Here is a 16,125-nt window from a genome sequence, read left to right as displayed (position 1 = left end):
CCCCTACCTGACACACTGTATCTGTTTGCAAGAAATTAAAGCATTTATAATGGCTGAGTAAATCGTTTATTCATCATTTTGAGAACTTGGGACTATAAGGTTCTATATGATTCTGAAATAATTGGCTTTAAAGATCTGAACCCTCATTTTTTTGAATGGTGTCAGCATTTTTTAAAATCTTGTATTCTTTTTAACTTAGCAAAATGAATTGGGGTACTATACAGGTAGAGACAATTGAACAGAAAAGGCTACAGTATGTCAATAACTACATTTTGACACAAAAATGCAGATAGAACCTTGTAGTCCCAAGCTCTCAATTTACTAATCATTATTTCCACATGTGTAAATGTTACTAACCCAGTTATTCACACATTTATTAACAACTTCAAAAGCATTTAAAGGCCCAGTGCAGTCAAAATTCTGACTCAATATGAATTTTAAATTAAAATATCTGCTATTTTTAAGGATCATCAGGTAGTGCTTGAATGTCAACCAATGGCTTGTCCAACTTTTGTAAATAAATCACTCAAAACATTTATAAAGTATAAAAGCCCACGCAAAAAAACTTAATAACTAATGGTTAAGTATTGTACCCTTTTTTAAAAAACATTTTTGCCTAAAATTACATACCCAAATATAACTGCCTGTAGCTCAATACCTGAAGCAAGGATATGCATATTCTTGATACCTATTTGAAAGGAAACACCTTGAAGTTTGTGTAAATGTGAAATTAATGTAGGAGAATATAACACATTCGATCTGGTAAAACGTGTTTGTTATTTTTTTTCTACCATCATCTTTGAAAATCAAGAGAAAGGCCATAATGTATTATTCCAGCCCAGAAACAATTTATATTTTTGCCACCAGATGGCAGCAGTGTATGTGCAAAGTTTTAGACTGATCAAATGAACCAGTGTATATCTGTTCAGAATGTTGTATCAAGACTGCCCAAATGTGCCTAATTGGTTTATTAATACATTTTCACGTTTATAATTGTTCACTCTCCTCAAACAATAACGTGGTATTCCTTCACTGTAATAGCTACTGTAAATTGGACAGTGCAGTTAGGTTAACAATAATGTAATCTTTCTGCCTATATCAGAAATGTCTATGTCCTGTGATTTATTTTGTTACCTACAACCTCATGCTAATCACATTAGCCTACGTTAGCTCAACCATCCCACGGGGGGGACCCCGATCCCGGAGAGGTAATTAACCCTTTGACGCGTACAATCACATATTTGTGATCATTGTTGAGTGGTCCCTGCAGCGTACAATCTCAAGTGATTGGAACAGCATTGTTGTCTGAACAGCATCTAAATATTTTTTTTATACTGATGGAAAATTAAGTTCTTAAACTTTATTCCTCAATTGTACCTTTTATTGTAAAGATAAATGCAAACTTTATCATCCAAGCATCACACAGAACACATCTACAGCCAAACTCATTCCATAAACCAGTCTAAATAACAGGTTGCACTGACAAAAAAACAAAAAATTAGTTAGCGACCAAACAGATGGACTAGTGTACAATGTACCAAATCTCTGGTGAACATAAGAGACTAATATAATGTTTTTTTGAAAATAAATGTGTGTCAGCTAAGCTAACAGCAGCTAAATTATATATGATGGCAGCCATGTTTGTTCATGTTTGCCTTGACAAAAACTCCCTAATCCCAGAATGCTCATCACTATAAGACACAAATAAACAAAGTCAAAGATGGCTGTGCACATTGCCTGAAAAACATGAACTTACTTTAGCCACTTTTCAGCATATTACAAATCCTCAATGTACTTGTTACAGTGTATACAATAACCGGATGTAGGATAATATAATACATTAGATCTGGTTTAAGATAATACAAACAAAAAAATATATGTTTTCTATTTTTTTTTTTGTTCCATCATCTTTGAAATGCAAGAGAAAGGCCATATAATCAGATTTGAGTTTAGGCACAATTCAGATTTTGGCCACCAGATGGCAGCAGTGTGTGTGCAAAGGGGTTCAAACTGTAGAACCCAGTTCCTACATTTGAATATAAAAATGTATTTTATCAAACAAAAAGATGCTACTGTACCTTTTATCTCTGGGACCCTCAGGGTGACAAATCAGAGCAAGATTACTGAATGTAAGTACATTATTTACCTTCAGAGGTGAATGTATCAAACCAGTTGCCGTGATAAAACTGTTGTTGTGCACTCTCCTCAAACAATTTCATGGTATTTTTTCACTGTAGTAGCTACTGTAAATTGGACAGTTCAGTTAGATTAACAATAATTTAAGCTTTATGCCCATATGAGACATGTCAATGTCCTGTAAAGTTGGCTGTTCCTTACAGCGTCATTCTAGTCACATTAGCGCACATTAGCAACAATCATCCCGGTTTAGGGACACTGATCCCGTAGAGGTTACAAATCGTATGAATGGAGTAATGATGAATAAACAATTTACTAATCCCTTAAAAATGCTTTATTATGTGAAGCTATTATGAAGTGCAACCAGAAAGTCCTCATAGGAGAGAGCACCTAAACAAAGAGATACCAAACAGTGTCCATGTATGGTGTTGACACTTCCTAATGAAGAAACCTAAACGCAAGCCCAAGCCTTGTAATATTGGTGAGCTTTGCATCTGGGCCGAGGCTGTTATTGACTGTAACAGGAGCCATAAATCATGGGAGCAGCACAGTGTGAACAGCCCACTGCCTTAGCTAATGTGTGCACTTGCAATCTGCTTTCAGGTCACCAGTGCAGTGGAGCACACTGACTCAGATGCAATAGTAACCACAACATACCGGTCCCCACTTCCTCAGGTGGTGAATTTGCACCGATTCAATTAGGCCTATACAATATTAGTGCACATAAAGATAAAGGCAAATTCATCTATATTTTTTTAAAAGTAGGTTCATTCTTGAGCCATATTTTGACAGTAAAATATAACCATAATAGCTTAGTTGTCAACCCAAAATTAATGACAATTACTGGATTAGGTTTCATATCAAAATACTACGGTATATCTCGATTCATGCATTCCTGTTTGGAAATGTTTGAAGTAATAACTTATTTATTAAATACCAGTAGTCTATTACACTTCTTAATAAACCACTGTGAATTACTTTATAAGTTGATTTATCATTAACACTTTACTTGGATAGTCCATCTGAAGATGCTCTATAGACTATCTCTCTTATCCTACCTCATTTGCACATACTGTATATAGATTGTTCTACTTTTTAATTGATTGTATGTTTGTTTATTCCATGTGTAACTCTGTGTTGTTGTATGTGTTGAACTGCTTTGCTTTATCTTGGCCAGGTCGCAGTTGCAAATGAGAACCTGTTCTCAACTAGCCTACCTGGTTAAATAAAGGTGAAATAAAAATAATAAAATATCTACACTGTCAGTAACATTTAATCTAACTACAATATATACTAACCCTAGCCACAACCCTAACCTCAACCCTTATCCTAACCCTAAACTTAACCTTGACCCTAGCCATAACCTCTACCCTAACCCTTATTTTAACCCTAACCGTAACCTTAGCAAACAGTTGCTTATCGACAGATAGTTTGTTGATAGTATGACCATCCGTAGAGCATCTGGAGTCTGGAGACATCCATACACTTGTGAGGGACATAGCACCCAAGAATGCATACACACAATCTTCATACACAAACACACATTCACTCTTTCTTAACCTTCACATTTTAATTGTTTAACTTGATCACATTTCAGTTAGTTTTGATCAGCGTATTCATGATTAGAATGAGCATTATACCGGGTACCGCATAACAAGAGGTTTTTGACCTTTACACAATGTCTTCCTTCATTGTAAGGCATGGCTTTAGATCAGGTGATGGAGGACATAGGATGATAGTCACAGGGTGCGACCAAATAATGAGCTGGTGCCGCCAACTAAAAAAGGGGAAACGTTAGTCTGGAGCAATGCATACACTTGAGCACACAAAAAGGCATACACACACATTTCATGCACAAACAGACATTCACTCTCTCTCCCCACTCCCTGTACACCCATTTAGTCCAACACTGAGTTCACTTGAAGGTGGACTGAAGGTGCCATTTACTGGCAGGCATTGACATTCCATCACGTGCTGGCATTGCAATCAAATGGAGCACTCAACCAAACTCATTGGTTCGACATCAGCGCACTTTGCCCCCCGCTACACAAGGAAACAAGGAGTGTTGACATTTTATACATACAACTCCTCTCTGTTAATTTGGCTCTGCATAAGAGTGTGCTAGTCTACTGCATTTAGGGGCTTTACACCATCTCCTGCCATGACATTGAGGTTAAAGGATCATTGGTAGGAGACATACAGTACATGAACAGCGTTTGTCTGAGGTCACTGATGATGATGACCGAGTTCCTGTCGGGTAACATCACTGTCTCAGCCACTGCTCCAATATGCCTTGATTAAAAAACTGACGTTCTTTATACGAGGACAGTGCATCACCTCTCCACAGATCAACTCTTCATCATAACAAACCTACCAAAAATCATAGGACTATATTAATTTCAAAATGCTCAACAATACATACATACAATCTCAAAGTTCTAATCATTTTAGTCCAAAATACTGATACCCTACCCTACCAAGCAAAAGGCAGTAACTACTAATTTGGTTGAAAATGTGTTAATGTAATTTTTGCTACATTAAGTACATGGTTAATGATGTGGACAAGTATCCTGTCTCTATTGTACTGTGTTTAGCAGAAAATGGGGGTCATGTTAGCAGTAACTGCATAAAGTTACTGTGAAACCAATTTTTCTGTTTCATGCTATGGCCAGTTACTGCGTTTTTGCTTGGTAGGGAAGTTTTGACTCCTCAGTTTTCTCAGGCAGTCTCTCACCTGTAAAAGTGAACTGTAAAAGTACAGGATAACCTATTAGACAACTTTTTTTTAAATTCAGGAACTGGTACACTATTCGGCTGCTGCTTTTGCAACAGCTAATTGGGATCCTAATAAAATACAAAAAAAAAACCTATTGAAGAACCCTTTGAAAAACTATGTTTTCTACATAGAACCCGAAAAGGTTCTATGTGTAACCAAAAAAAGGTTCTACCTGGAACCAAAGAGGATGGAAGAACCTTTCTGGAAACCTTTTTTTAAGTATACAGTGTACTCAGTATATAGAAGTAGAATCCAGTCAAAGAAGAACATAAGGTAAGCATGCTTTAGACAAGGACATACTGTAATGCAAGCCTATCTTCCTGTGTTCGTCAATGACGCATCTTTAACAGTTAGCTGTTTCAAGAGATTCAATTGAGTCACTTGTGATGTCATTTGGTGAAAGGATAAAGAAAGTGGAGGATAGAGCTGAGATGAGATCTGGGGACGAATGCAATGCTAAACCTGAACAGGGGCATTACAGGTAATGAGTCACCCAATCTCAGATAATAGTTGGTACTACCGACCGTCCAGCCTCCTGGCTATCAGCTAAGCGGGTCCAGGAGGTAAAATTAAACTAATCCTCTCCATTCCTGACGACTCACCATACATTTAATTCCACAGCTCTATCGATTGCTACATACATTCTGTCTGAAACTTCCATCCTAGAAATCGTTTGTGTAACTTCAAAATGAGGGTTATGTACAAAACAAATTAATCAGGGATTGGAACGTCTCTAACAAATCCAGCCAATCATAGTATCAGTTGATAATGTTAACATGTAGGCTAGGGCTGGCACAACCCATTGGTTTCTGAGACCAATCAGAACGGTGAGAATGTGGAGCGATGTAGATGAGTAGCTAGGCAAATCCTATGCCAGGGAGAGAACATGTTTCTGTCTGTAGCTACAGTAGCTATGTCCATATCTGTGTAACTACTATGTGATGGATCTCCTCTCCAGTACCCCCCCCCCCCCCCCCCCCCCACACACACACACACACACACACACACACACACACACACACACACACACACACACACACACACACACACACACACACCTCCGTCTGAGAGTATGGTTAAACTCCAGAGACATGAAATGGATCTATTAAACCTTAATAAGCATTTGCTATCCTCTAAGCAAGCAAACCACATTGTTCACTAAAAGAGCATTCTTCTTACATACTGTATATCATGTATGTTCTTACATACTGTAGAGAAGCAACCATATAGAAATAAGGGATTGTTATTTATTGAACAGAATCACTAAAAGAAGAAAATAACATGTTCAACTGCACTGATTTAAAATGGCGCCAGAGAGGATGTCTGACGATTTACGTGCTCCTAACCAACTGTGCTTTTTTGTTAGATTTTTGTGTTGTTTGTAACTTTTTTTAAACTGATTTTGTACATAATGTTGCTGCTACCGCCTCTTATGACCGAAAATAACTTCTGGACATCAGAACAGCGATTACTCACCTCGAAACTGGAAACGAGTCTGACGAGACTGAAACGAGGGATATACTGCTTTCCCGGGAACAGGCCCAAATCCCCGTGACGAAAAGACTGAGAAAAGGGGTGGTGAGGTCGGGCTGCATTCTGAGAATTAGTTGAAGAGCGAGTAAAGTCCCACTGCCATTCGTTCTATTGGCCAACGTGCCATCATTTGAAAATAATATTGATGACATACGATCAAGATTATCCAACCAACGGGATGTTTCACCGAGTCGTGGCTGAAAGACGACACCTATAATATAGAGCTGGCAGGATTTTCAATGCACCGGTAGAACAGAGCAGCTACGTCTGGTAAGACGAGGGGTGGGAGGTGTGTCTATTTGTCAATAACAGCTGGCTTGCGATGTCTAATATTAAAGAAGTCTCAAGGTATTGCTCGCCTGAGGTAGATTACCTTATGATAAACTGTAGACCACACTACCTACCAAGAGAGTTCTCATCTATGTTATTTGTAACTGTCTATTTACCACCACAAACCGATGCTGGCACTAAGACTGAAGGCCATAAGAAAACAAGAAAATGTTCATCCAGAAGCAGCGCTCCTAGTGGCCAGGGACTTTAATGCAGGCAAACTTAAATCTGTTTTATCTCCTTTCTGCCAGCATGTCACATGTGCAACCAAAGGAAAATAAACTCTAGACCACCTTTACTCCACACACAGAGATGCATACAAAGCTCTCCCCTGCCCTTCATTTAGCAAATCGGACCATAATTATATGCTCCTGATTCCTGCTTACAAGCAAAAACTAAAGCAGGAAGTACCAGTGACTAACTAAATACGGAAGCGGTCAGATGATGTGGATATTACGCAACAGGTCTGTTTTGCTAGCACAGACTGGAATATGTTCAGGGATTCATCCAATGGCATTGAGGAGTATACCACCTCAGTCATCGGCTTCATCAATAAGTGCATCAACATCGTAGTCCCCACAGTGACCGTAAATAAATATCCCAACCAGAAGCCATGGATTACAGGCAACATCAGCACTGAGCTAAAGTCTAGAGCTGCCGGTTTCAAGTAGCGAGATACTCATCCAGACACTTAAAATAAATCATCTATTCTCTCAGACGAACCATCAAACAAGCAAAACGTCAATACAGGATTAAGATAGAATCCTACTACACTGGCTCAGACGCTCGTCCGATGTTGCAGGCCTTGAAAACTATGACGAACTACAAAGGGAAACCCAGACACGAGCTGCCAAGTGACGCGATACTACCAGACGAGCTAAATGCCTTTTATGCTCGCATCGAGGCAAGCAACACTGAAGCATGCACGAGAGCACCAGCTATTCTGAACGACTGTGTGATAATGCTCTCGGTAGCCAATGTGAGCAAGATTTTAACTTCTTCGATATAGGGGGCGCTCTTTTAATTTTTGGATAAAAAACGTTCCCGTTTTAAACAAGATATTTTGTCACGAAAAGATACTTGACTATGCATGTAATTGACAGCTTTGGAAAGAAAACACTCTGACGTTTCCAAAACTGCAAAGATATTGTCTATGAGTGCCACAGAACTGATGTTACAGAAAACAGAAAAAACCCAGATAAAAAATACAATCAGGAAGTGCTGCATTTTTTGAAACCGCCTCATGGCAATGACTCCTTATATGGCTGTGGAGGAGCTAGGAGTCAGCTTACCTTAAGTTTTCCCCAAGGTGTCTGCAGCATTGTGACGTATTTGTAGGCATATCATTGGAAGATTGACCATAAGAGACTACATTTACCATGTGGTCGCTTGGTGTCCTCCGTTGCAATTATTGCGTAATCTCCAGCTGCAGTATTTTTCCGTTTTCTTCCGGGGAGAAGCCAGCTGCCACCACTGATAGATTATCGAATAGATATGTGAAAAACACCTTGAGGATTGATTCTAAACAATGTTTGCCATGTTTCTGTCGATATTATGAAGCTAATTTGGAAAAAAGTTTGGCGTTGTAAGTGACTGCATTTTCGTTTTTTTTTCTTAGCCAAACGTGATGAACAAAACGAAGCTATTTCTCTTACACAAATAATCTTTTTGGAAAAAATTTACATTTGCTATCTAACTGAGAGTCTCGTCATTGAAAACATTCGAAGTTCTTCAAAGGTAAATTATTTTATTTGAATGCTTTTCTTGTTTTTGTGAAAATGTTGCCTGCTGAATGCTAGGCTTAATGCTATGCTAGGCTATCAATACTCTTACACAAATGCTTGTGTAGCTTTGGTTAAAGCATATTTTGAAAATCTGAGATGACAGTGTTGTTAACAAAAGGCTAAGCTTGTGTTTCAATATATTTATTTCATTTCATTTGCGATTTTCATGAATAGGAAACGTTGCATTATGGTAATGAGCTTGAGGCTATGATTACGCTCCCGGATACGGGATTGCTCGACGCTAGAGGTTAAAACAGGTCAACATTCACAAAGATGCGGGGCCAGACGGATTAACAGGACATGTACTCAAAGCATACGCAGACCAACAGGCAAGTGTCTTCACTGACATTTTCAACCTCTCCCTGACCGAATCTATAATACCTACATGTTTCAAGAAGACCACCACAGTCCCTGTGCCCAAGGAAGCCAAAGTAACCTGCCTAAGTGATTACCGCCCCTTAGCACTCACGTCGGTAACCTTGAAGTGCTTTGAAAGGCCGGTCATGGCTCACATCAACAGCATCCTCCCGGATCCCTAGACCCACTCCAATTCGCAATACCGCCCCAACAGATCCACAGATGACACAATCTCAATCACACTCCACACTGCCCTTTCCCACCTGGACAAAAGGAACACCTATGTGAGAATGCTGTTCATTGACTACAGCTCAGCGTTCAACATCATAGTGCCCAGGAAGCTCATCACTAAGCTAAGGACCCTGGGACTAAACACCTCCCTCTGCAACTGGATCCTGTACTTTCTGACAGGCTGCCCCCAGGTGGTAAGGGTAGACAACAACACGTCTGCCACGCTAATACTCAACACTGGGGCCTCTCAGGGGTGTGTACTTAGTACCCTCCTGTACTCACTGTTCACCCACAACTGCGTGGGCAAACATGACACCAACACCATCATTAAGTTTTCTGACGACACAACAGTGATCACCGACAATGATCACAGACAATGATGAGATAGCCTATAGGGAGGAGGTCAGAGACCTGGCAGTGTGGTGCCAGGATAACAACCTCTCCCTCAATGTGAGCAAGACAAAGGACTACAGGAAATGGCGGTTCCAAACAGGCCCCCATTAACATTGACAGGGCTGTAGTGGAGCGGGTCGAGAGTTTCACATCACCAACATACTATGCTGGTCCAAACACACCAAGACAGTCGTAAAGAGGGCACAACAACACCTTTCCCCCTCAGGAGACTGAAAATATTTGTTATGGGTCACCAGATACTCACTATCGAGACTGGTTGCATCATCGCCTGGTATGGCAACTACTCTGCATCTGACTGTAAGGCACTAAAGAGGGTAGTCGGGCCAAGCTTCCTGCCATCCAGGACCTATATAATAGGCGTGTCAGAGGAAAGACCCAAAAATTGTCATAGACTCCAGTCACCCAAGTCATAGACTATTTTCTCTGCTACCGCATGGCAAGTGGTACCGGGTCCCAAGTCTAGGAAGAAAAAGGCTCCTCAACAGCTTCTACCCCCAAGCCATGAGAATGCTGAAGAATTAATCAAATGGCCACTGGACCATTTTCCCCCCCTCCATTTGTTTTGTGCACAGCTGCTACTCGCTGTTTATTATCTATGCGGTCACTTCATCCCTACCTACATGTACAAATTACCTTGACTAACCTGTACCCCCGCACAATGACTCAGTACCGGTACCCCCTGTATATTTTATTGTGTTACTTTTTATAATTTTTTACTTTAGTTTATTTGGTAAATGTTTTCTTAAATCTTCTTGAACTGCACCGTTGGTTAAGGGCTTGTAAGTAAGCATTTCACGGTAAGGTCTACACTTGCTGTATTTGTCGCATGTGACAAATACAGTTTGATTTGTGTAGATTTGAGATTCTTCTTTAAGTGTGGGTTGATATCTTTGAAATACAGATGCCCTGAAGCCTTGAAGCCCAAGCCTGTTCACACATGTCCAAATTCCAATCTGTAAGACAAACAACCATGAAGGCAATGCGGACGCTGGTCGGAAAATGTGCTGGGGGAAAACATTTGTGCAAGGTCTATTCTGACTAGAGATGCGCAATGTCTTCATACTTGATCTGGGGAAACACTCGGGAAGTGCTTGGGTTCAGTTGAAGAGAGAAGTTTGTCTGCTCAGTAAAGCCTCAAACATAAATTGTCCACAAGATTGAAATGGGCTAATTCTTAGGCGAATTAACCTTTCTGATCTCCCCATCCCGGATCCGGGTTCGTGAATACAGACTCAAGCTCATTACCATAACGCAACGTTAACTATTCATGAAAATCGCAAATGAAATGAAATAAATATGCTAGCTCTCAAGCTTAGCCTTTTGTTAACAACACTGTCATCTCAGATTTTCAAAATATGCTTCTCAACCATTGCAAAACAAGCATTTGTGTAACAGTATTGATGGCTAACGTAGCATTTAGCATTAGCATTCAGCAGGCAACATTTACACAAAAAAACAGAAAAGCATTCAAAAAAATCATTTACCTTTGAAGAACTTCAGATGTTTTCAATGAGGAGACTCTCAGATAGCAAATGTTCAGTTTTTCCTGAAAGATTATTTGTTTAGGACAAATCGCTCCGTTTTCTGCGTCACGTTTAGCTATGAAAAAACCCCTGTATCCAGGATTGTGTAAATCTATCAGCAAGCTCATTAGCATAACACAACGTTAACTATTTATGAAAATCGCAAATGAAATGAAATAAATATGCCATCTCTCAAGCTTAGCCTTTTGTAAACAACACTGTCATCTCAGATTTTCAAAATATGCTTCTCAACCATAGGAAAACAATCATTTGTGTAAAAGTAGCTAGCTAGAGTTAGCATTTCGCGTTAGCATTTAGCGTTAGCATTAGCGTTAGCATCCAGCACGCAACATTAACAAAAACATAAAAGCCTTCAAATAAAATCATTTACCTTTGAAGAACTTCTGATGTTTTCAATGAGGATACTCTCAGTTAGATAGCAGATGCTCAGTTTTTCCAAAAAGATTCCTTGTGTATTAGAAATAGCTCCGTTTTATACATCACATTTGGCTACCAAAAAAAATCCATAAATTCAGTCCTCAAAACGCAAACTTTTTTCCAAATTAACTCCATAATATCGACTGAAAACATGGCAAACGTTGTTTAGAATCAATCCTCAAGGTGTTTTTCACATATCTCTTCATTAATACATAGTTCTTGGACACATGCTTTCTCTCCTGAATCCCAGGAGAAAATGACCGCACCTGAAGATTACGCACAAATTTAGACAAAGGACACCGGGCGGACCTCTGGAAAATGTAGTCTCTTATGGCCAATCTTCCAATGATATGCCTACAAATACGTCACAATGCTGCTAAGACCTTGGGCGAACGACAGAAAGTGTAGGCTCATTCCTTGCGCAATCACAGCCATATAAGGAGAGAATGGAAAACAGAGCTTCAGAAATTCTGCTAATTCCTGGGTGATGCATCATCTTGGTTTCGCCTGTAGAATGAGTTCTAGGGCACTTACAGACAAAATCTTTGCAGATTCTGAAACTTCAGAGTGTTTTCTTTCCAAAACTGTCAAGAATATGCATAGTCGAGCATCTTTTCGTGATAAAATATCGCGCTTAAAACGGGAACGTTTTTTATCCAAAAATGAAATAGCGCCCCTAGAGCTCTAAGAGGTTAATTAACAAAGACGCGAAACACACCTCAATTCAAACTGTTGTTAGAAAATAAAACTTGTAAGAAAATAATTTGAAATTCACAAGTTGAAACACAGCCTATTGATAATTAGCAGGCAGCGTTCATTGGTTTGAGGGCAGCGCAGGTAACTATCCTGTTGCGTAATATTCACATTTTGGAACAGTGAGAGAATTCTGACATCACGCACATGAAAAAACTCATGCAGGGTCGACAGATATAGATATTTGGAACTCACATGTGAAAAGGTTAAGGTTTAGGATTGGATTAAAACATAAACAACTACACTATTAAGTTTAGGTATTCATTCCTGAATGGATAAGGAAATGGTTAAGCTTTAGGATAGGGCTAAAGCAACAAAAAAAAGTATCTACCACTTGGATTGAAGACACAAACCTCGGAAGGACGAATCTGAGCAGGAGGATCAACCTACTTCGAAACGTTATGTTTGGAGCATTTTCGAAATTTGACATTTGGAGAAAAGTGGATAAAGTTATTTAATTTTGTATTGCCTTGGGCTTTAGGGCTTCCATATTAAAGCCTTACTTCAGAAAACCTTTTTGCTTAGAGTTCTAACACAAGGGTCTCCAATGAAGATAAATAAGCAGGAGAAATAAATGGCCCCAAAAAAATCTATACTTAGAACAACTTACTTCTTCCGGGGGTGTCCTCGGAGTGGGCCACAGTGTCTCCTGACCCCTCCTGTCTCAGCCTCCAGTATTTATGCTGCAGTAGTTTATGTGTCGGGGGGCTAGGGTCAGTTTGTTATATCTGGAGTACTTCTCCTGTCCTATTCGGTGTCCTGTGTGAATCTAAGTGTGCGTTCTCTAATTCTCTCCTTCTCTCTTTCTCTCTCTCGGAGGACTACCTGCCCCAGGACTACCTGACATGATGACTCCTTGCTGTCCCCAGTCCACCTGGCTGTGCTGCTGCTCCAGTTTCAACTGTTCTGCCTTATTATTATTCGACCATGCTGGTCATTTATGAACATTTGAACATCTTGGCCATGTTCTGTTATAATCTCCACCCGGCACAGCCAGAAGAGGACTGGCCATCCCACATATGCTCTCTCTAATTCTCTCTTTCTTTCTCTCTCTCGGAGGACCTGAGCCCTAGGACCATGCCCCAGGAATACCTGACATGATGACTCCTTGCTGTCCCCAGTCCACCTGACTGTGCTGCTGCTCCAGTTTCAACTATTCTGCCTTATTATTATTCGACCATGCTGGTCATTTATGAACATTTGAACATCTTGACCATGTTTTGTTATAATCTCCACCCGGCACAGCCAGAAGAGGACTGGCCACCCCACATAGCCTGGTTCCTCTCTAGGTTTCTTCCTAGGTTTTGGCCTTTCTAGGGAGTTTTTCCTAGCCACCGTGCTTCTACACCTGCATTGCTTGCTGTTTGGGGTTTTAGGCTGGGTTTCTGTACAGCACTTTGAGATATCAGCTGATGTACGAAGGGCTATATAAATACATTTGATTTGATTTGATTTGACTTCTTTGATGTGAAATATATGCCTGTCCCCATGTTGGTTTGCCATGTCTTATTTTTGCTAAATTAAACGGGAGAGAATGGTAATGTCCTTACCATTTCTTTATTAAAAAATAATAACAGTATGTGCAGTTTAAACATTTCCATTGAAATGCAGAATCAGCTAGGACTTTTGTTCGACTGTGTTGGAGGATCTAATCTGTCTCCCTACAGGCCATTGTACACCAGCAATGGCACAGATCATCCCAAAATGTGAGCATTATAATTATGCAAAGGGTAAAAAAAAATGGACAGAGAAAAATATATCATTATAGCAGACAAAAGAGCTCTCTTATTGCTTTCAAGTCAGAGATGAGACGATGTACCAAATGAAGCCATTTGTGGTGGCATAACCTGTGGCTAGCTTTTTCTATGGCAGTCTGTTCTTGTATTAGTTCTAACTCTTAAACTCTCGACATTTCAGTAATAACTTTATTTCAAAGCTTCGAGAAATACATTTCAAAGTGTCTGGGATAAGAGAGGAGGAAATAATTGATTTTGCACTGATCAAGCGATGTAGCTCCAGAAAGTGGTTGCACAGAGTCATCTTTTTAAAAGAACATGGAAAGAGATGATTCATACAGGAGGAAAGGTGACCAGTCAGAGCTCAGAAATGACACATTTGATCATGTCAGATAAGCATATGAGGAGAATAACTTGCAGTTTCTTTGGAGAGTAATAGCTTACTCTAATCATGTACAGTATCTATATGGTGCTGCAGACATCACTATTTTTGCAATACAACTTCTGAATCTCCAATGTGTTATTAAAGTTCAGATGTGAAGGAGACAGCCAGTAAATATGCAGTAGGACCATAGAACAGTACAATCGCTTGCAATTCAGAACTCTGCAGGGTTTTAAACTGTGCCATATCCTGGGCACTTAAGCCTCTTTGTGGCACCTATTACATTCAGCCAATTAATACAAGCTTTGATGCAGACATAAATGTATTCTAGTGCATATTGTGCCATTACCATTTCACTGTTGAAGCAAAAACTGAACATTGATATTTACAGTCAGCCTTTTGAAAAAGTTAATTAAATTAAAATTACTGGGTGTTCTTGAACTCATCTTACATGTTCACTTTGATTATAAACTCAGCAAAAAAATGAAAATGAAATGAAACTTCCCTGTAACGCACAGCGTTGAGATTGCCTGCAATGACAAAAAGCACAGTCCGATGACGCTGTGACACACTGCCCAGACCATGACGGACCCTCCACCTAAAAATCCTTCCGCCTCCAGAGTACAGGCCTCGGTGTAGCGCTCATTCCTTCGGCGATAAACGCGAATCCGAACATCACCCCTGGTGAGACAACCTCGACTCGTCAGTGAAGAGCACTTTTTGCCAGTCCTGTCTGGTCCAGCAATGGTGGGTTTGTGCCTTTAGGCAACGTTGTTGCCAGTGATGTCTGGTGAGGACCTGCCTTACAACAGGCCTACAAGCCCTCAGTAGCCTCTCTCAGCCTATTGCGGACAGTCTGAGCACTGATGGAGGGATTGCGCATTCCTGGTGTAACTCAGGCATTTGTTGTTGCCATCCTGTACCTGTCCCGCAGGTGTGATGTTTGGATGTACCGACTCTGTGCAGGTGTTGTTACACGTGGTCTGCCACCGCAAGGACGATCAGCTGTCCGTCCTGTGTCCCTGTCTTATTTATCTCACAGTACAGACATTGCAATTTATTTCCCTGGCCACATCTGAAGTCCTCATGCCTCCTTGCACCATGCCTAAGGCACGTTCACGCAGATGTGCAGGGACCCTGGGCATCGTTCTTTTGGTGTTTTTCGGAGTCAGTAAAAAGGCTTCTTTAGTGTTCTAGGTTTTCATAACTGTGACCTTGATTGCCTGCGTGGTAAGCCTTTAGTGTCTTAACAACCTTAGCACAGGTGCATGTGTCATGTACTGTCATGTTGTGTCTTGTCTCTGTCCTTTCCCTTCACCCTGTCTCCCTCTGCTGGTCGTTGTTAGGTTACCTTTTCTCCCCCTCTTTCCCCCAGCTGTGCCTTGTCTCCTCCTAACCACCTCGTCACCCCTTTTCCCACCTGTTCCCTTTTTCCCTCTGATTAGTCCCCTATATCTCTCTCTGTTTTTGTTCCTGTCCTTGTCGGATTCTTGTTTGTTGTGTTTCATGCCTGAACCAGACTGTCGTCATGTTTGCTGTAACCTTGTCTTGTCCTGTCGGAATCTGCCGGTCCGTCTGAGCCTACCTATGTTTGGTAATTAAAGAAGCTCTGTTTAAGTTAATTCGCTTTTGGGTCCTCATTCACGCACCGTAACAGAAGAATCCGACCAAGAATGGACCCAGCGACTTCGGATCCTCTCCACTCAGCCGTCGGGATCCAGGGAGCGATGCT

At 40.5% G+C, this 16,125-nt stretch overlaps 2 long non-coding RNA genes across 5 annotated transcripts in view; one reads left to right on the top strand and one right to left on the bottom strand.

Annotated features, from left to right (window-relative positions):
* Positions 1-11,800, bottom strand: part of LOC149983961 (uncharacterized) — a 99,006-nt gene extending 87,206 nt beyond the window's left edge. The window contains exons 1-2 of the long non-coding RNA XR_016495178.1: positions 11,476-11,800; positions 11,046-11,107 (exon numbers count right to left, since the gene is read on the bottom strand). This is a non-coding gene — a long non-coding RNA (uncharacterized LOC149983961). The remainder of the gene's footprint in view (positions 1-11,045; positions 11,108-11,475) is intronic.
* Positions 1-16,125, top strand: part of LOC149983959 (uncharacterized) — a 566,613-nt gene that overhangs the window by 239,458 nt on the left and 311,030 nt on the right. The window lies entirely within an intron of this gene.

This window comes from Oncorhynchus mykiss, chromosome 4, assembly GCF_057628025.1.
Source record: "Oncorhynchus mykiss isolate SJ-2025 chromosome 4, ASM5762802v1, whole genome shotgun sequence".
Lineage (NCBI taxonomy): Eukaryota > Metazoa > Chordata > Actinopteri > Salmoniformes > Salmonidae > Oncorhynchus > Oncorhynchus mykiss.
This window is presented reverse-complemented; position numbering and strand designations above follow the sequence as displayed.